This window comes from Dipteris shenzhenensis, chromosome 18 (genome assembly GCF_047967505.1).
Source record: "Dipteris shenzhenensis isolate YYH24624 ecotype China chromosome 18, Dip_SZ_1.0, whole genome shotgun sequence".
NCBI classification, from domain to species: domain Eukaryota; kingdom Viridiplantae; phylum Streptophyta; class Polypodiopsida; order Gleicheniales; family Dipteridaceae; genus Dipteris; species Dipteris shenzhenensis.
Window position 1 is genome coordinate 22,892,168 of NC_141613.1, and position 21,157 is coordinate 22,913,324.

The following is a 21,157-nucleotide window of genomic DNA, read 5'->3' on the forward strand; positions in this document are numbered from 1 at the left end:
AGTAGACAGGGTGATGACAGAAATGAGCATCTATTTATGGTGCAGCATATGACCAATTCTGTGACAAGTGCAGAAGAACGAAATGATGTGTGGTATGTTGACTCAGGTGCATCAAACCACATGATAGGTCATGCAGAATGGATGCACGATGCAAGGAAAATGGAAAAGCCTGGATTTGTGGAGACTGGTGATGATACTGCACATCCTATTGTGCAAATTGGTAAAATTCCTTTGTCTATGCAGGATGGGAAAAAGAAATACCTGTCTGATGTATTTCATGTCCCGAACATCACCAAGAACCTGGTTTCTGTTGGTCAAATGGTTGAGCAGGGCTTGTAGGTCAGATTTAATCCTCATGGATGCTTTGTTGAGGATATGAAAAATAACGGTCGCTTGATAGCAAAAGGAAAGAAGAAGGGCAGGATGTTTACGTTGGATGCGGACATGCCTGAATTGAGTGTAGTAGTGTTTGCACATGGGACCGATGTAGTTGTAGATATTGATATCTGGCACAAACGCATTGGTCATGTTAATATACAGTGACTTAAATCAATGCAAGCCCAAAATATTGTTGCAGGATTGCCTAAATTCAAGGTTGCAGAAATGCACAAGGTTTGTGAAGCCTGTCAATTTGGGAAACAGGCAAGAAAACCTTTTCCTAAGCATGTTCAAGAGAGTAAAAAGCCATTGGAATTAATCCACTCTGATGTGTGGACTACTAAAGCTACATCTATTGGAGGCTGTCACTATTTTGTCACATTTATTGATGACTTCAGCAGAAAACTTTGGGTGTATTTTATGAAAAAGAAAAGTGAAGTGTTTGGGCACTTCAAAGCTTTTAAAACTATGGTTGAAAAAGAAACAGGCCTGCAGATAAAATGCCTAAGGTCAGATGGAGGGGGAGAGTACCTCTCAAATGAGTTTGCAAGGTTCTTGCAGGAGCATGGTATAAAACAGCAATATTCATGCAGTCATACCCCACAGCAAAATGGAATTGCAGAAAGAAAAAACAGGCATATTGGAGAGGTATCTCGGGCCATGCTAAATGAAAAAGATCTACCAGATTATTATTGGGCTGAAGCAATTGCTACAGCAGTTTATATAATGAACAGGACTCCCACTACAGCAATACATGGCATGACGCCAGAGGAGATGTATACTGGTAGGAAACAAAACATTTCTCATTTGAAAATTTTTGGTTGCATTGCCTATATCCATGTGCCAGATGAGTTGAGGTCCAAGTTGGATCCAAAAGCTGAGAAGTGCATCTTTATTGGTTATTCTCTGTAGCAGAAAGGGTATAGGTGCTATAACCCTTCTACACATAAGTTCACAGTGAGCAGAGATGTTGTTTTTTATGAGATGAGCAGCTGGTATAAACCATTAAATGTAATGATTGATGTAGATGCACAAAATGGTAATGCTGCACAGAATTCATAGCAGCAATCACAAAATATCAGTGGACCTAGAGAGACCCCAATAGCAAAATCATTGGCATCTGTCTCAACCATGAATGGTTCATTGGGATCCACTTTTAAGATAGGAGGAAGCAAGCACCTAGAGCATGGTCTGACAAGATAGGACAGTATCTTGTCACTATTGGCTTTCAGATTTCCAAGGCAGATTTCTCACTCTATGTGAGAAAAACAGAGAAAGGGATTATGCTGCTTGTCATTTATGTTGATGATTTGATCATCACAGGTGATAGTGATGAAGATATCCTTCATGTGAAAATGCTATTGAGGCAGAAGTTTGAGATGAAGGATTTGGGAGAGCTGCGTTATTTCTTGGGCATTGAGGTGATTAGATCACCAAGTGGGATACAGCTCTTGCAGAGGCAGTATGGATTGGACATGCTGTCCAAATATGGGATGACAGGCTGTAAGCCTATTTCAGTTCCTTTGGAGCAGAATGTGAAGCTGAGCACAGATGCAGGTGAGCTTTTGGAAGACCCTACTATGTACAGACGCATAGTAGGAAGTTTGATTTATATGACTATTACCAGGCCATATTTAAGCTATGCTATTGGATTGGTAAGTCAGTTTATGCAGGCTCCAAGGAAACCGCATTTGGATGCAGCTAGACGCATACTCAGGTATGTGAAGTCCACATTGCAGTATGGACTATTTTATGAGGCTGGGGTTCAGATACAGTTGCATGGATACACTGATGCTGATTGGGCTGGTAGCATTTCTGATAGACGATCTACCAGTGGATATGTGTTCTCTTTTGGGAGTGCTGCAGTCACTTGGAGCAGCAAGAAACAGCCTACAGTTGCCTTGTCGAGCACAGAGGCTGAGTACAGGGGTGCAGCAATGGCTGCATGTGAGGTAGCTTGGTTGCATAAGCTACTTTATGATATGCATCAGTCTACAGATGGGCCAGTTGTCATTTATTGTGACAACATGAGCAGTATACACTTGGCAAAGAACCCAGTCTTTCATGCTAGAACAAAGCACATTGAGGTGCATTATCACTAGGTGTGGGAGAAGGTTTTACTAGGTCGTATTGATCTAGTTGATGTCAGCACAAAGGATCAGGTAGCTGACATATTCACGAAAGCATTGGGTGCAGAGAAGCTGCGTAAGTTCAGAGACCTGCTTGGTGTGCAGGAATTGGGATTGAGCTCGAGGGGGAGTGTTGAGATATCGAGCTCCACTCGCGATATGCCAGGGTGACCGTTGTGTATTTATGTCACCGACTTGTTAGCTGGAGATGCGGTTGGTACACTACCCACAAATAATAGCTGGATGACAGCTATCCTTATCTACTCTAGTTTGTGGCTCAGTTAGTAAGCCACCTTAGTTAGTTGAGTTTGATTGAGACCCACATATAGGGTTCTTCTATTTCTTTGTACTTGAGTTCTTTTGGCTTTCACAACTAAGAAGAGGAAAACTATTTTCAGCCTCCACCTTTGTGTGTATTCCCCCATTGTGCATGTGAGAAAGCCGCAAGTGAGACTCCTTCCCTCTCTCCCACTATCTTCACAAACAATAGTATCTATTCATTTAAAAGTTATTTATTAAGCATACATCTGTGTGTGTGTGTGTGTGTGTGTGTGTGTGTGTGCATATGCACACACATATAGATGAATTCCATATGATGCAACTTTGAAAAGTTTTAGAATAGAGTCAACAAACATAATTGATTGATCCTAATCAATTATGTTATCATCATCACCATTATTTTCAATATTCAAAAAGTCTATACAATATTCTTCTAAATTTTCAAGTATCATTTCAAGCCAAACATTCGCCAAATACAAGGCAAGATCATCCAAAAACAAAATCTTCATCTCTCTCTCTCTCTCTCTCTCTCTCTCTCTCTCTCTCTCTCTCTCTCTCTCTCTCTCTTGTAACAAGTTTTAAATAAATCACCCAAGTGACATGATTGCTTAATCTTCATCGATTACATCATCATCATTAACATCATCTCCAATATTCAACAAGTCAGCTAAAATTGGTTCCTCTCCCTCTCTAGGTCCATCATAAGTATCTAATATATCATGTGGAAATGATGATGGGCATGAGAAATCTCAAGATATAGAGAAATTAACAATGGATTTGCTATCTGACCCTGGTCTTGGAATGTGATCAAGCACAACACTCCAATTTTGCTCCTTTGGGTCAAGCACATAAAAGACTTGTTGTACATATGCAACCATGACAAAGGGTTGGTCATCAAGATTTGAAGAGCTCATTTTCCTTGTTGTGTTGACTAGTTGGAATCCATACGTATCTATTTTCATTGTAGCATTCTTTCCTTTGGTATCAAATTTGAACCAATCATAGTACAATAAGATGGTAGTGAAAGACCCAAAATCGAATTGAAGTATCTTCTCAAACTTTCCAAAAAAACGAATAAAGCTTCGTGTTGGATTTTGATCTTTGATACTACTTTGGCTTAGCATATAAAAATATGTTGCAACTCCACAATTTTTTTTTCTTCCCAATATCTCCATCTTTTGTTCGTAGATGGTATCCATTGACACACATTTGTTGATGAGTAACCACCTTATGACTAGGCCCTTTTGCCAAATCAAGAAGTGTAAAATAGTCATCACCTTCAAAGCTTCCACTTTGAACTAAGTCAATGACCTATAGGAAGAACATGAATAAAATTAGAACTATCTTTAGTGATGAAAATCTAGATACATGTGAATGAAAATCAAGGGTATTATTACTTACCTTTTGTTTCAACCACATTGGAAAAGTTGTAAAGTATTTTGTTCTTTCATTATGAGAGACCTTCTTTCAGCTCGAATGTTGAAACATGACTTCAACCTCCTCTTCAAATATCCTATTAGAAGATCATAATAAAAAGAATGTAATTGCATAATATTTTAAAGAACATGATTGGATGTTCAAGCTGGTTACTACAATTACCTTTTCCATTTCATGATGATTTTGCTATTTTCCAAGACACAAAGATGGGCTTGAAGTCTTGTTAAGTCATCAAGTACAATATCCACTCCATTTCCTTTTAACTCCTCATTGTAAAAAGTTTCATGCTCCTCTACATCCCATACTCTTTAGCATGATCCATCAAACTCGCTTTGATATACTCTGAGAAGAATCCCATAGCTTCTATGATTGCATATCCCTCAGCCAGACTTCCTTCTGGCCTTGCCTTATTTTTCACATACTATTTCAAAGTCCTCGTATTTCTCTCAAAAGGATACATCCACAAACTCTCGATTCCTCAACTACATGAATGAGTAAGTGTGTCATAATGTCAAAGAAGGAGGAAATACTTTTTCCATCAAACATAAAACATATATGGCTTCTTCATACAATGCATCCCATTGTGTCATGTCCAAAGCTATTGTAGATATTCTGCGAAACACAAGACAATCTCATAATAGTGGAGAGAACATAATTAGTCAAAGAATGTCTTATTGCTAGTGGCAGTATCTACTAAAGGAAAATATGATAATCATCTGTTTTCATTCCTTGTAGCTTTTTGCTAAGAACATGCTTTTGCAAAGATGCTGAGTACCGTATTGGAACTTTGATATTCTTTACAAATGTGAAAAAATCATCCTCTTGCTTCTTTGTAAATCTATATGATGCAAGTGGCATTTTTAACTTGTCATTTCTGCCATGGACTACTTGAGGCCATAATTCTGGTCATATTTTCATATCCTTCGTGTCTAGATGAACTCTTAATGAATCTTTATTTGATTCTTGTAAGAGTGTCTTTAAAACATTTTTAGCAACATTTTTCTCCACATGCATCACATCAAGAGTGTTATGAACAAGAAGGTGCTGCATGAAAAATAATACAAGATTTAATTTTTCATGGAAGATAAAACAAGGTATTTAAAAAAAATTTATCATGTAGAAGCATGAGTACTTACCTCCCAATATGGCAAAGTATTAAATATTGACCATCTTTTCCACCTAGTCAATAACCCTAGATCTTCTTTAGGCCTCCTATTACTTTCCAATAGGCACCCTTATGTCCACAAATCTTACTATTTCCTATGGTGTCATGATTACCCTTTTGACTCCCAATGTTGGAATGAAATTAAAGAATTTTAGAGCATGGTTTCTTTTTCCAAAATAAATCATTTCCTTTAATGCAAGGTGAACCCAAAGTGAGTACCACACCATGAAACCATTTCAAAGTACAAAAACATTTCTCCATTTGAAGTGCGTCCATATTACAATAATGAAGTTTGAAATTATAAAAGACCACAAGGGAAAAAAATAAAAACAATATTTACCTGGACTCAATATGAGGCTAAATAGGGAACAACAAGGCCAGGTAGAAAATGTGGATATCGGCTAAACATGTGTATAATCTAGTGCCATGACCTGCTAGACAGAAAACAAAAAAATACATCTGGCATTAGGTTGGCTAGGACATACATCACATATATAATCAAGAAGGCTAATGAAGCATTGTCAACATTGAAGTATAGTAATGAATAAAAGGGGCATGGGTTGCACTAGTGAAGCATTATCAACATTGAAGCATTATCATACTTTGTGCAATGCAACATAATGAAATCGTCTTGAATGCCCTAGGATGGTGGACACATAAGTAATATTTAATTGTTTAATTGTTGGGATGGTTGTTTAATTGCTTCTACTTCTATTTTAGCATGCTCCAAACTTAAGATGGAAGAGGTTAAGTTCCAAGAGTTCAATGACCATTAGTGATCATTTTAGAGTATTTTCTAGATAGTCCTTTCCATTTTCTTGCGTCAAAGGTGGAAGCATTCCTCACAAATCTAATTGTCATCACCTCTTCTAATTGTCAATTGCTCACGTTCTTAGAGTTCCAAGAATTTTCATTCAACATGTCTTTTTGGGGGGTTGGCTCTAATCACCTATCGATGAACTCTTCTACAAGGGTCAATTGCTCTCGTTCTTTAGAGTTCCAAGAATTTGCATTAAATAACATGTGTTTTTGGGGGGTTGGCTGTGGCATATAGGCTGCTTAATCACCTATCTATGAACTCTTCTACAAGGGTCAACTCCTTCCTCATGTGAACAATGTGGATAATTTGTACTCCTACTAATTGCTTTATTATGGATGCAACTTCACGATTTCTACATGAGAGTTTACAGAAAACATTATGGGTAGTACATTTTGGCCTGATTCGATAGCTCTCACAAAAGCTTTGTGGCCCATCTTCAAAGAATTGTGGCTCACACATTTAGAGACCCAAATCTTGGTCTTCTATATGAGTTCATGGACAAGATTGGCAAGAACTTGCACTCAAACACCACACTGTAAGTGTTAATGCCACCTTGTTGCAGCTTGGAGCCGCCCTTAGTGAGCTATGTAGATGAGTTTGGGAACATGCCCAAACTCATCTTATAAGAAATAAAACAAAAAGTGAGATAGCAAGGACTATGTGGCATCACCAACAGTGTTATCAGCACCCACCAGCCTGCATTATGTGATGGCAACACAAAAGAATCAAATCTTCAAAGTCCAAACTCTAAACACAAGACATTTACAATGCACAATGAGACCATGCCATACTACCACCCATTGACCACATGCAATGAGACAATATCATACTGCCACCCATCGACCGGATGCAATGAGACAATACCATACATTGGGAAAAATTTATCCCACCCTAAACCTGTGACGTGAAATCAAAAAAGGACACATTTAGAATACAATGAGATATTCAAAACCCACTATCATCATCATTGCCATCATTACCAAAATTCACGAGTCACTATCCTTTTCATGTTCATCACAATGTCCTCATCTTCAGACCCATGTGGAAGGCGAATATTACTTCATTCATCTTCATCTAATTCATCCTCCTCATCACTATCCTCCTTAGATGTTGCATCATCTGTCCCTTACTCATTTTCTTCTTGGGGTTCTGGGATCTGCAATGATGGGGTTGCTTCAAGTTGGATAGCATCAGGTGGGATATCATAGGTCCATTTTGGAACTTTCTTCGCTTGCATATTTGTGTTGTAGATTTTTGCCAAAGTATCCCATGCCTCCTTTGGCGTACTTGCATCCTAAATATGCACAATCATAGAATCCGAAATACTGATAGACAGCCAGTACATAACTTTTCTGGCTCTCTCATGCCATCCTTTAAATGCCTGCATTTCCTGTTGATTGGGAACATTAGGAAGAAATGGTTCTTCTTCATTTCCTGTAATGAACTCCCAATAGCCTTTTCCCATAAGGAAATTAGTCATTCTAAACTTCCATGCTTGGAAGTTGTTCTTGTCAACCTTTTCCGTGACAATTTGTGAAAGAGAATCAGACACCATTACAAAACACTGCAAAATATTCTATCACTACAAAAACACAGCTTCTGCCTCACACGGGCAAATCTGCAAAACTGACGAAAGTGGTATTTGACCACACAGTCACTTCCTAGTGACGATTTTGCATCAACAGGCAATAAGGATGATTTTATAACTCCCAAAATCTCTACGCACAGGCATACGATGCAATTTCTGTGGCAACTTTTCACCGACCTGTAGAGCAGTGGTCGCACAGCAAAAACAAGGCCTTTTTCTCAGTGCGTGCGAAAATCTTTCGCCACCAAAACGGGCCTTGAAATGGCCTCGAATTAGAAAAATAAAGTCACCTAGGGATTTGCCATCTCCCGCAGCATATACTGCCCTATCGCTACACCGCAAAAGGCGTCTCAATATGAGACAATGCACTCTTGCACTTTCCGGCTGTGCTACCTGTAGAGATTTGCTCCCAAACTCGAAAAAGGAAAGCAACACTGGTCCTCTTACTAGGACACCGCGAAATGGGTTTGCTTTCTTGAGCTCCTTACCACAAACCAGGCTCTAATACCATGTGAAGATAGTGGGAGAGAGGGAAGGAGTCTTACTTGTGGCTTTCTCACATACACAATGGGGGAATACACACAAAGGTGGAGACTGAAAACAGTTTTCCTCTTCTTAGTTGTGAAAGCCAAAAGAACTCTAGTACAAAGAAATAGGAGAACCCTATATGTGGGTCTCAAACCAAACTCAGCTAACTAAGGTGGAATACTAACTGAGCCACGAACTAGAGTACATAAGGATTGCTGTCATCCAGCTATTATTCATGGGCGATGTACCAACCACATCTGCAGCTAATAAGTCGGTGACATAAATGCACAATGGTCTCCCTGGCATATCACGAGTGGAGCTTGATATCTCAACAATGGGTAGCAAGTGGTTTCGAAGGTCAGCTTGGTGATGCGGTCAAGAAAAAACAATTGGCAGCAACCTTGGTGGGCAAGGCCATGAGTTGGTTCATTCAATATGGTATGAATCATTTTCTAGATTATGATGCTTTGAAACAAGATTTTCTATCAAGGTTCAGACAAGAGAAAACACCAGAAGCAATACTCAAGAAACTCTGACAATTGAAATAGAAGGATCTTTTGGTAGAAGACTACGCCCAGAAGTTTCGAAATTTGAACTAGAGGCTAGCCATTGCTCAGAGACCAACTAGAGCAATTGGGGGATTACTTCTGCAAGGGATTAAATAATGAATTGAGAAGTGCTATTGCGGGAAGGGATACGTTGGCAGGAGCCAATGACTTCGACAACATGGTCGCAGCTACACAACGTGCGGAACCGAGATTTTGGCATAACCAAAAGCAAGTCAAAGAATGGAAAAAAGGATGCTGAGCATTCAGATTCGGACACAGATTCAAAAGAATACTCTGACACCGATAGTGAGGATGATGATGCAGAATATGAATCCGAGGAAGATGATTCGGATCCTTCGGATGATGAGGACATGAAGTCCAAGAGAAAAAGAAAAAAGGAATACAAGAAGGGAAAGTCCAAGGGGAGGTCCAAGTCAAAGTAAAAGGAAAAAGCTTCCTCAAGGGATGAGAAGTTAGAGAAAAAGATCAAAAATCATTTGAAAAGTATGGGGCTATCAGAAGCTGGGTCATCTGAGAAAGTTCAATGTGAGTTTTGTCTCAAACTAAATCATGACAATGCCAATTGTTGGTACACTCCAAATTATAGGGGGCGGTTGCCTCCTCACATGCAAGCTGCTATAGCAACGTCACAACATCTAGTAGGGGTGAATGAGAATGCTAACCAGACGAGAAGACTAGCATACTAGAATTGGGGAAATAATCCTCAACAAGCCAATACAAGTAATGATGCACAGAATTTCATATATTGTGGAAAAGCTGGACACCGGCAAGGTCCAAGATGCAAACTCTAGTGTAAACACCACAATGAGAGGGGCATCCCGATTGTTCAGTACCAAACTCAATCACAAATGCAAAATCTGCCTCGGCCACCACCAGTCCAAGCTAATGCTATGATAATATAGCTTGAGCAGAATGGGGTAGAGGAAGGACCAGTGAAGTTGAAGCAGACAGTAACACAAGAGGACAGTATCAGTGTGTTGTGACTTCTATTCGAAGTTGTGTTCAAGCTAATATCTCTTGGAGGATGTTCATTGTCGGTGTTGATCTTCACAACCAAGGAGAGCTATCGAGGTTGTGTCTTGAGCTTGATTTGCTGTCAGCCAACGACGAGTGAACATATGGCTCCAAAATCAAAGGTGGCACCTGTGCGACACAGTAAGAGGGAAAAAGTGGAGGTAAAACTTCCGAAAGCTGATTTGCAAGATGTTTCTAAAGATTCAGAAATAGAGTCGGATGAACCATCAAAGAAGCAAACGTGAAAGAAGCAACAGATGGTAGAGAGTCCACCGGTGTTTCAACAGTCCAAGGTATTTCTAAATTTGTCGTTGAACAAAGCATGGCTGAAGAAGATCAAGCTATACGAGTTTCTATGTTTACCATGGGAGTTGTGGAGGGATAAACTCGAAGTGTTAAGTCAGTTTCAAATTTCACAGCACACAGCAAGAGAAATTTCTTTGGGGGTTAGAATCATGCCACAGTTAGTGGCTGTAATATTTCGTCTGCCATATTATGAGTAAGAGATTCAGCTAGACAAGTGTTTAGATGATGTGATGATGGTAGAATTTGGGAATCCTTATTCATCTAAGAACTCCTATATGATAAGCAAAGTGTGTGATCCTGTCAGGAAACAATAGTTAGCTTGGTTTGTAGAACAAGTTGTTCTGTTAGTTCGCAATGATTATATGGCAAAGGAAAATTATGCCATTAGGGGAGAATTGGGGTCTCAAAAGGGCCTCATAAGGAATGGATTAAGGAATGCTTAGTGGGCTAATGCAAGGGGCTTGGAGGGTCCCAAAGAGGCCTAACCAACCCAACCTAGGTGGGTTAAGCCCACATTTGAGCCCCCCTCTCCCCCCATCAATGAGGGGAGGGGGCCACTTTTTGAAATTTGAATATCAAATTTTGAATCTCCCTCCCTCCCTCTTTCTCCCGCCCTCCCTCCCTCCTCCTCCCTCTCCCTCTCCCTCCCCCTCCCTCCTCCTCTCCCCTCCTCAGTCTTGCTCCTCCTCCTCCCTCCTCCCTCTCCCCTCCTCCTCCTTCTGGCTCCTCCTTCCTCTCCCCTCCTTCTCTTGCTGCCCAGGCTCCCTCTCCTCTGCTCCTCCCTCTTGTAGAATCTCTCCCCTCCTCCTCCCTCCTGTAGCATCTCTCCCTTACTTCTCCCTTCTATAGAAGCTCCTTCCCTCCCTTCTACACATGTCACCCTACTCTCCTCCTCCTCTTCCTCTTGCCCTCATCTGCTTCTCCTCCTCCCTCTTCCTTGCTACTCTCTCCCTCTCACTGCTCTATCTTTACTAGCTCTCCCCTACATTTTAGCTTGCATCACTGATACCTCTCTTTGAGTATACTCATGGCACCATTCGAGGACATATCCCACAAGTACCATGTGAACCTACAACTAGAGGTAGAATATGCAAGCACACACCATTTGGGATATAGTGGAACTCCTTAAAGTGTGCTCCATAGTCTTTGATTGCAAGGGAAGAAGCATCTTGACCTTTGGGTGGATGGAAACTTGTATCCTTTAGACCCTGCGACCCAAAAGAGTCCTCCTTTTCATACAGTGCATGATGTTGTTTGGTTTGTTGGCAATGGACATGTTGGATTGCTCGGTTATTGCAATCTATTGAACCATTCTCAGACATTGGCTATGCAAGCAAGCAAGGTGCAGAGAGCCCAAGTAGAAGAACTTGCACATTTGGGAAATATTACTATTGTGGCAATGCATAATAGTATGTAGGATATCCAATTGCAAAACAAAGAACTCAGTGACAAAGCATATGCACTGGACTTGGAGCGACAAGAATTGGAAGAATCAATCCAAAAGCTTGCTGAATGCAAACAAGATTTGGAAAGGTCTATCTATGGCCAAGTTCAACATGCTATGGAGAAGGAACAACATAAGTGGATAGAACGAGTACAAAAGTTGAAGGGAACACCCTTGGGACTGAAGGAGAGGAAAAGACAATTGCAATCTATGGATGCATTGTCAACCAAATAGTGGTGCTCAAAAGAGGAGAATACGGGCTGCAAGGTTAGTTCCCCAAATTTTCAATGAAATTTCTTACTCCAAAATATTCATGGTGTTGCATTGTTTCCACTAAGACTCATTTGTACTCTACTTTAGGAATTTCATGGAGGATGTGATGGGAACAATGGAAATGGATGATAGTGATCCTTCATATGTTCTAAGAAGTTTAATAAAGTCAAGTGATGTCATGGAAGTGTTGAAGGACCCTAGACAAAAAGGGCTACGTGAACAAGTTGCTAGAGAGGTATTGAAGGACTTCAAGGGCCTCGTGCAAGCAAAGGAGTGCTTGGAGCTTGTGATACTGCTAGTGTAAGTCGTGAAGCTTACAAATCTATTTTTAAAATTTTCAAGTCTACTATGGAGGAAAAGTATAAAATATCTACAATGCCATTGCCAACAGTGTGGTCTATAAGGCTTGCATGTCAAGAAACAAACCAATGTGCTAGAGAAAAGCTTGCAGGATACCATTGTGTAAGTGGCACAATGACTTGGAAGAGTAAGTGGCACAATGCTTTTAATAATGTTTACGTGGATGTAGAGAATTTGCAGAGAGCCATGGTAAAATTCTATGGGATGAGAGAGGAATGTAAGAGAAATTCCCTTTTGCATTCAACTTTGTTTCTTCTCATTTCTATATCCTTATTGTATTTCTCTTTCATTGTACATATTGTTGGAATACTGAAAGGAAAGAGTAGAGTTGACACAAATTCAGAATACTTGCTTATAGAATGAAGAAGAAAGAGGTCCTTAAGTAGGCACCTCATACAAGGTCACTGACATCACTGATGACCTCAAAGCTCCACAATCATCTCCTCAATCTGCTCCTAGATTCACTCAATCATCCTATGTGGCTCTCCACCACCTAACTGTGCTTGTGGGCACCTAACTGTGCCTCTAGCACTCACACATAGAAACATAAGGTGTGCCTGAGGCATACACCTTGAGATATCCCAACAAACCCCCCCTCAAGGAAATGCCTCAAGCTATGTCAAGGATACATCTAGTCTCATAGTTTCTCATGCCATCTCATGGTGGTCAAGGATAAATCTATGGCTAGGTTCTCATGCTAGCAAGGGTTCCCTTGGGTGTAAGGTAAACAAAAAAGGGATACAAAGAGACCTTCCAATGGTTATCTCCTCTGCAAGTACATGCACACAATGTCTGCAAGAGGTACCATGGAACAAAACATACACATGGCCTACATCATAAGGTGACTAGAGGTGTTTACAAAACACACACAACACAATAGTTTATTTTCATTCATTTTGGAGGACTATCCAGGCTGAGTACCTTGACATAAAAAGAAAAGATATCTGGAGCATACATAGAGATGATTTAAAATGCATAATCTTCATGGGATGCCTCATCTTGTGGAGGCAAATCAACTGAAAGTAGATTTGCATTTTCTGTCTTTGAAGTTGCTTCCTTTTTGGCAACCATTGTTTTGGCAATCTTCAACAAGGAAGTCAGATTGGCATTTTCATCCTTTGTAGCATAACAAGACATTGCTTTATGTTTTGGCTTTTCACATATTTTGCATAAGCAAGCCATGAGAGGGTCTAACCCAGATATTGGGCAGTGTCTTCTCTCTTACAGGGCTTAGAATAACAACTGAAATGCTTCAAAATATAAGCATTTAATGTAGCAAAGTCTTGTGACCAAATTTCAAACAATGATGCTTCTTCTTACATGCTTCATAGAAGTGGGTGAAATAAACACTTTCCAATCAAAACCAGGTCTAGCAAGTCAAAACAAAACTGAAGCAACACTTGTAGTGAAGTTATTGAAAACTTCAAAAGACCAGAAATGCTAGAGTAGCATTTTATGTAGCATCATCTTCAAAACTTGTCCAAAACTGTCAAAAATGAAAAGCTGAACTTGGAGGGCTTGTAGCTCACTCTTCAAAGCAAAGAAAAGAGGGCTTTTTGAAGCAAAAGAAAGCTCATATACCAGAGAAGGTCCAGCACAGAGGTTGGACGAAATGGTGCGCACTTTTGCCCGGGAGAGTTGCTACAGGCTGAAACTGAGTTTTGACAATTTCTCCCTCGTTACTAAACCAAATGACTTGAAAAATGGCTCAAAATCTTCGTCTTGAGGTCGCCCATCTACTCCTAAGAGGGGTTAGGCGATGGCGGAGCAGGTAGGGAGTATTGAGCAACAGAAGAAATTCGCTGTTTGGAGAATGGCAGCCACCACAGACGTTTTTTCTTCAATTGCTTGCAGGTGGAAGTTCGCCCATACTAGAGGAGTTTCCAGCTCAGAGGGTTTGGGCAATGGTCATTTGTAGATGGAGAACCAAGCTCTCAAAGATTTTGGGAAGAAAGAGGAAAATGGAGAAGAAGAAGATGAAGAAGAAGATGATGATGTGGCAGAAATGGGCTCAAGGGGGATCAAATGGCTCTGATACCATGTTGGAATACTGAAAGGAAAGAGTAGAGTTGACACAAATTCAGAATACTTGCTTATAGAATGAAGAAGAAAGAGGTCCTTAAGTAGGCACCTCATACAAGGTCACTGACATCACTGATGACCTCAAAGCTCCACAATCATCTCCTCAATCTGCTCCTAGATTCACTCAATCATCCTATGTGGCTCTCCACCACCTAACTGTGCTTGTGGGCACCTAACTATGCCTCTAGCACTCACACATAGAAACATAAGGTGTGCCTGAGGCATACACCTTGAGATATCCCAACACATATGGCAAGCTAGTATTTGTTATAAAAATGGATGAAGCTTAGTTGGTTAAAGAGCACAAGCTAGAGAGGGTGAGCATTTGTATTATGAATGACGCCTTGCATTTTGCTCAAGGGGATGAGGAAGTTGAGCAGGGTTTCTCAGTCCAATCTGAGAAGGACATATGGTGGCTGTAGCCTTTGAGACCCCAAAGGAGTTCCACGAGACATTGAAGTGGGTTTTGGAGAGAACTCGCATCCTATTGATTATTCAAAGACAAGAGGTAGGCAAAATATTAATAGTGGATGGGCATGGAATGTTTCAAGTTGAATGGCATCTAGCTAGTGATTTGAAGACCCTCAAGTGCTTGTACGGTTGTGATACACGTGCAGATGCAAAATGGACATGCTTGTATTGCATCCACTCTCAAAACATGCAAAAGGGAAGCCTACAATGGGAAAATGGCATTCTTTCTTGCAACCAAAGTGCAGCCCCTGATCGTCACAAAAAGGATCCTAAGTGGGACCCCATTCTACCAATTCCATTGGAGCGGGTACACGTGTGTACTTTGCATGCTGAACTACATATACTTGATAAAAGTTACTCTATCTCCATCTAGTTTATGCTTGGAATTTGAGGCCACATCAAGTATCTACACAATGCATTACAAAAGCTGAAGAACTACTCTCACTAATGGGACTTCACGAAGGCAATGTAAAGCTTGAGCAAGATAAGAAACAATCAGGAAAGACACAAAATCTTCCTGCTAAAGTGTCCATGGGCGGAGGAAAGGCAAGGAGGTCCTTGTCCAACCACAATGCTAATAAATAAAAACATACATTGGCTCAAAGCACCCTAGGTTGGGAGTACTAGAAAGCTTTGTGTGAGTGCACTACAAATCAAGCTTCACATCTGTGAATTGCTACTTTGAGAGCAAAATTGTGGACAAAGCTTGATGCATTTATAAAGTTGCTTACTCAAGGTCAAATAGATGAGCTTTATTATGAGAGATTCAGGACAGCATTGGGAGAATTCATATCATTGATGGTAGAAGCATGGGGGGAGTCACATATTACACATTACATGGTAATCTTCCTTAGGTTGAAATTTTGTGCTTTAAACTTGAGTCAGTTTCTGTTTCTGATACGATGTTTTGCTTTACAGCATATTCTTTACGCACATGCACCATGGTTTATGGAGCAATGGGGCCCTCTGTCCGTTTGGAATACTCAAGGAATGGAGAAATTGCACTATAGAGCAAAGGTAGCATACTTCAAGAATACAAGGCATGGGGGTGGTATCGTCCCAAGCAATGTACTACACAAAATGTTTGACTAGTTTTATAGATGTCTAGAGGCCAGGACTCAAGCGCGATAAGGTAGAGGTCTCAAGTCTTGCAAAAGCGGTTCAACATGTCAAGAAGACAAGGAGATGTGCTGCTTGGAAGTCCTCAACAGGGAGCCAAGGGGTTGCACTTTGGTTGCAACGTAGAGTCAAAGAGCGGAGGCGTTGGGTCCTAAGAGAACCCCAAATGTAACATGTTTGATGAATAAAGTTAACACTATTTTGAGTCAATTATGGATTCCAAAATTTACAAATTTGTTTGGAAATTATAGAATTGCATGTGTGACATGGTAGGGCAGAGGGGTGAGTGGGTTTTGAGGGAGGGTGGTGAAGATTAAGTATTACCGAACTAGTGGACAAAGGACCGGGGGGAGAGGGGGTGCACTCAAAAAACCCTAATTTAAAAGAAAAAGCTTAAAGTGCTTTAAAAAAGACTATATAAAGCACTCTAAAACCCTAAAATCCCTCATTTCTATGGCACGAGTTAAACAAACTGCTAGACCCACTGGACGCCATTTAGATGCTACCTGCTCTCCTCCTCACAACTCCATGGCCTCCGAACACACTGCAAGCCCCGGTGGCGAAGAGGGCAATGATCAATAGGGATCTGAAGGTGGTTCTCATCACCAGGAGTCCCAGCAACGTACGTCCCCACCATCCAACTCTCATGGGGGATCCCAAGGTTCTCAGCACCATGAGGAATCCCAGCAAGATGAAGAATCCAAGCACGATCAGGGGTCCTCTCAGTCCTTCCACACAACTAACCGTGGAAGTAGAGAGGTCTCCCAAGAGGGACAAAATAGTCCAATCCATCGTGATCAACTGCCCCTCCCTCCTCCGTGAGGTCTTGGCATGGAGCATCTAGACCAACAAGGGGAGTAAGAAAGGCAAAGAGAGGAGATGGAGAGATTAAAGGGGCCACAACGAGAGGAAGTATTTGGCGAGCTCACAGATATAATGAACCTTGGCCCCAATCCTCCAACCAAGCAGACCACATGGAAGAGCACCATCAACCCTCTATGCCTCGATATTGTCACATATGAGGAGCCTCTAGTACGAGCTGAGCAAGAGCCTCAGCTTGTTGTCTCATAGCATCATCAAAAGGAAAAGGGACCAAGGACAAAGAATACCCCTAGGTGTGACAAGCAACCTCGAAGGACCCACCAGACACAGGAAGAGGAGTCTAAAGAGGCGGTTGCAAGGGAGGAGAGGTGAAAGAAGTTCAAAGCAGACAAACGGCCATGGGGCCATGTCCAGAGGCCAGTGCAAGGTCCCCCAAAGATTAAGAGGCACAAAAATCAGGTGTGAAGGCAATTCAAGAGATCCGGAAGTTCCAAACCACTGTGGACAATCTCATTCCCCGTGCACCCTTCTAGAGTGTTGTACGTGAAATAGCACAACATTACAAGGATGATGTGCATTTCACTTCAGGCGCTATGGGAGCAACTCAGGAGGTAACAAAGTAGATGATAGTAGGTCTTTTTGAAGATGTGAACTTATGTGCTATCCATGCCAAAAGAGTAACAGTGATGGACAAGGAGTATTATACATGTTACGTGATGCTTTCCATCAATTTATGCAAGTGTGTGAATTTGAGTGGTCAAATGATTTTTTTTTACCGTGGCATAGAAGGCAAATGTGTTTGGCATCATGCAGGGAGCTCAGAAATTCCAAAACCCACTTGCCCAAACAAGCATCATATGCACCATACAAAGTCAAACAAGCCTCATACATGCCATAGCGGGTTTTGGCATTTCTCAGCTCCCCGCATGATGCTGAACACATTTGCCTTTTGTGCCACAGTGAGATTCTTACTGGATTACTAAAAAATGACCATTATAACGCAAAAATATATTTGATAGCATGCTTTTGAATAGAATAGTGAATGAAAATATAAATGCCAACAACAATTAAAGTTACAAAATACAATGACAGTATAAAATAAATTTTGTAAAAGAACACAAAATGGGGCACTATATAAAAAGTATATATGTATTCATATAAAATAGAAGTTGTATACAATAAGGCTTCAGAGCCTTTCTCTCTTCTCTAAAACACTGAGAACATTGAACTTTGAATTTCCAAATACACTCCTAGCTCTAGACCTAGTCGATAGAGAGTCAACACTATTGTCGTTGTTGGCTAGGGACATGGCTACTACCATCAATGCCATACCTTGAAAATTGGTTCCAAAAGCATTGAGGGCAACCATGTGGTTCATCAAAATGACCTTATCAGCATTGCGATTGATGTCAGCATGACCAATCACTCATGACAAGGCCTTGCACTTTAGAAGGTCATCAGTGCCATGTGGAGAAAACTTTTTGTGGATAACCACAAAGCATCCTTTTGCTTAGCCAAGGTAATGTGCCAATGAGTGATCTCAGCCAAAGCTACTGTGAACAAGGCATTGCCGAGATGAGAATAGGTCAACCTCAAATGCTTTCTGCAACAGTCCAACATTACATTAGAATTTCGTTAAAGCAAAATTATTCCAAGAGAGAAGAAATTCAAAGCTCATAGTTTCTTACCACTATGGAGTCATCATGCTCAAACAATCCCTTCCCCTTTGTCAATGAGGATGGATCCAGGAGGATGGATCCAAAGGCCTCTTGCTGTCCGGAGTGAGATGTGGAGGCTTTTTCTGGAACATCAGGTAGGTCAGAGTAGATTGATGTCTTTGCATCTTTGATTTTGGCCAGTGTTAAAGCAAGAACCTCTTCTATTAAATCATCTGCTCCCAAAAACCTAGGTTCTTGCATAGTCGTGTCCACCTCGTATCCACACAGGACACCGAGAGCTTCATCCTACCAGAGACCAAGCATAACCTGGATGTCATGGAGAAAGAGGTATTGTTCTCCATCGACAAGAAGGGGAGCAAGAAACCATATCACTGTTGCGGGGTCAACAGAGGTGGTGCCCGAGGTGGATGGAATTTGAGAAGTAGAGTGGGGTTCAGGAGGCCACTAGAGCACTTCCAGGGCCAATGCAGCTTCCCGATCCTTAGCTTCTTCATTTATAGGCTCTTCATTGTAGATGTTGGGCTCATCTATAGAAATAAGAGGATCGGAAAGGGCTGGGGCAAGGGCAAGGCTTGAGGTCAAGGCCTCCTCTTCCATTTGTGCCTCCTAGAGAAGGAAAATAAAGGTCATTTCCTAGGATGGGAACCTATTTCCTATGTTTTGGATGACTCCGCATGCTAGGAGGTCATCAGTGTCCACCTCGCTAAACCCTAGGGGTATGAGCTGGGCTCGAAAGCAATCTAAATGCTTCACCAACATGGGTTCTTGATTGAACAAGTACTTCAAGTAATCAAATGGGACCCATCTTTTTGTAGACTTATCAAGTTGATATGCAAAACTCGTGATGTGGTCTTGCATGTACTTAATGAGGTATTCAAAATCATCTCGGGCTCCCAAGTAGGTGCCTAGGACATCTATGCCCTTATCAAAGACTGGAAATAACCCCTCCTCTCTATCAACTAATGGAATATGGGAGATGAAATCATGGAAGGCAGACCTAGCAGAATCCATGATAGTTTGGTAGCTAGGAGAACTATGGCTATGATAGTGAAACTTTGAAACTAAAGTAACTTTATAACCTATATATACCCAAATGTTCTAAATATAAATAATAAAAAGAATTATAATTTTTTTGGGCAAAACTTGACATTGACATGAAAGAAAACCATTCAAAACATCAAAATTAATTGCACCACTATTAATTGGAAGCAACCATGTAATTATCAAACAACAATGGACATGTTTGACTCCCTAAAAGCACCTCTCTAGTGATATTATTGGCAACCCATCATGTAAATAAGGGATACAATACAAATGGAAGACAATGAGAGTGCTCTCAACGGAAGCAAGAACGGAAGAAGGAGAGAGAGATAAACAGAGAGCCACACAAGTTTTGGTGGGTGCAGAACCACCCTAATCTTCTTTTTCATTCATTTATATATGTGTTTGAGTATTGTACATAACCGGGGTTAAGGCACAATGACCTTTAACCCCCACAACCTCCCACTTAAAGGACAATGTGCCTTTAAGGGAGAACAACCAGTGGGCACACTATCCAATGCCCATCAATACACGACAATACTCAAACCGCAGACTAGGTAGACTCTTCGTCAGCATATCTGTAGGGTTATCATCTGTATGAACCTTGACAAGCTCTATGCGCTTGTCCTCAAGTACCTCCCTGATGAAATGGTACCTGACCTCAATGTGTTTGGTCTTTGCATGAAAGATCGGATTCCGTTCTAGCTGAATAGCACTCATGGAATCACTATGCAATGTCGGTACACCTGTATGAATCCCCAAATCTCCCACTAGCCGATCAAGCCATATAGCCTCCTTGCAACCCTCTGTGGCTGCAACAACATACTCAACCTCTGTGGTAGACAAAGCAACGCACTTCTGTGCACGAGACATCCACGACACTGCACCACCTGCAAAGGTGAACACATAACTAGAAGTGGATCTCCTACTATCCACATTCCCTGCATAGTCTGAATCTATGTACCCAAGTACATGCATGTCTCCTTTACCAAAGCAGATGCACATCTCCTTGGTACCCTTCATGTACCTCATGATGCACTTAACTGCCTCCCAATGCCTCTTTCCTGGATTAGCCATATACCGGCTAACAACTCCCACTGCAAATGCAATGTCTGGTCTAGTAGCTATCATAGCATACATAAGACTCCCAACTGCTGATGCATAAGGAACCTTGGCCATCATGGCCCTTTCCTCATCTGATTTGGGACTATCTGTATGACTGAGTTTCACATATGGAGGCAATGGAGTACTCACTGCCTTCCCCCCCTCCATATTGAAACGCTGTAATACTTTTGTAACATACTCTTTTTGTGAAAGCCAAAGGAGTTTCCTACTCCGATCACGCGTAATGCGCATACCAAGAATATGACTTGCAAGTCCCAAATCCTTCATATCAAAGGCCTCATGCAACTTGGCCTTTAATGCATCTAGCTCATAAGTATTCTTGCTAGCCAATAGCATATCATCCACATATAGTGCCAGGATTATTAGGCTACTATCCTTAGCCCGTTTAGTGTAGAGGCAGTGATCAATTTCACTCCTTCTAAAACCCTGGGACCGAATGAAAACATCAAACTTCTGATACCATTCTCTAGGCGCTTGCTTAAGACCATAGAGACTCTTCTTCAGCTTGTAAACTAAATGCTCTTTGCC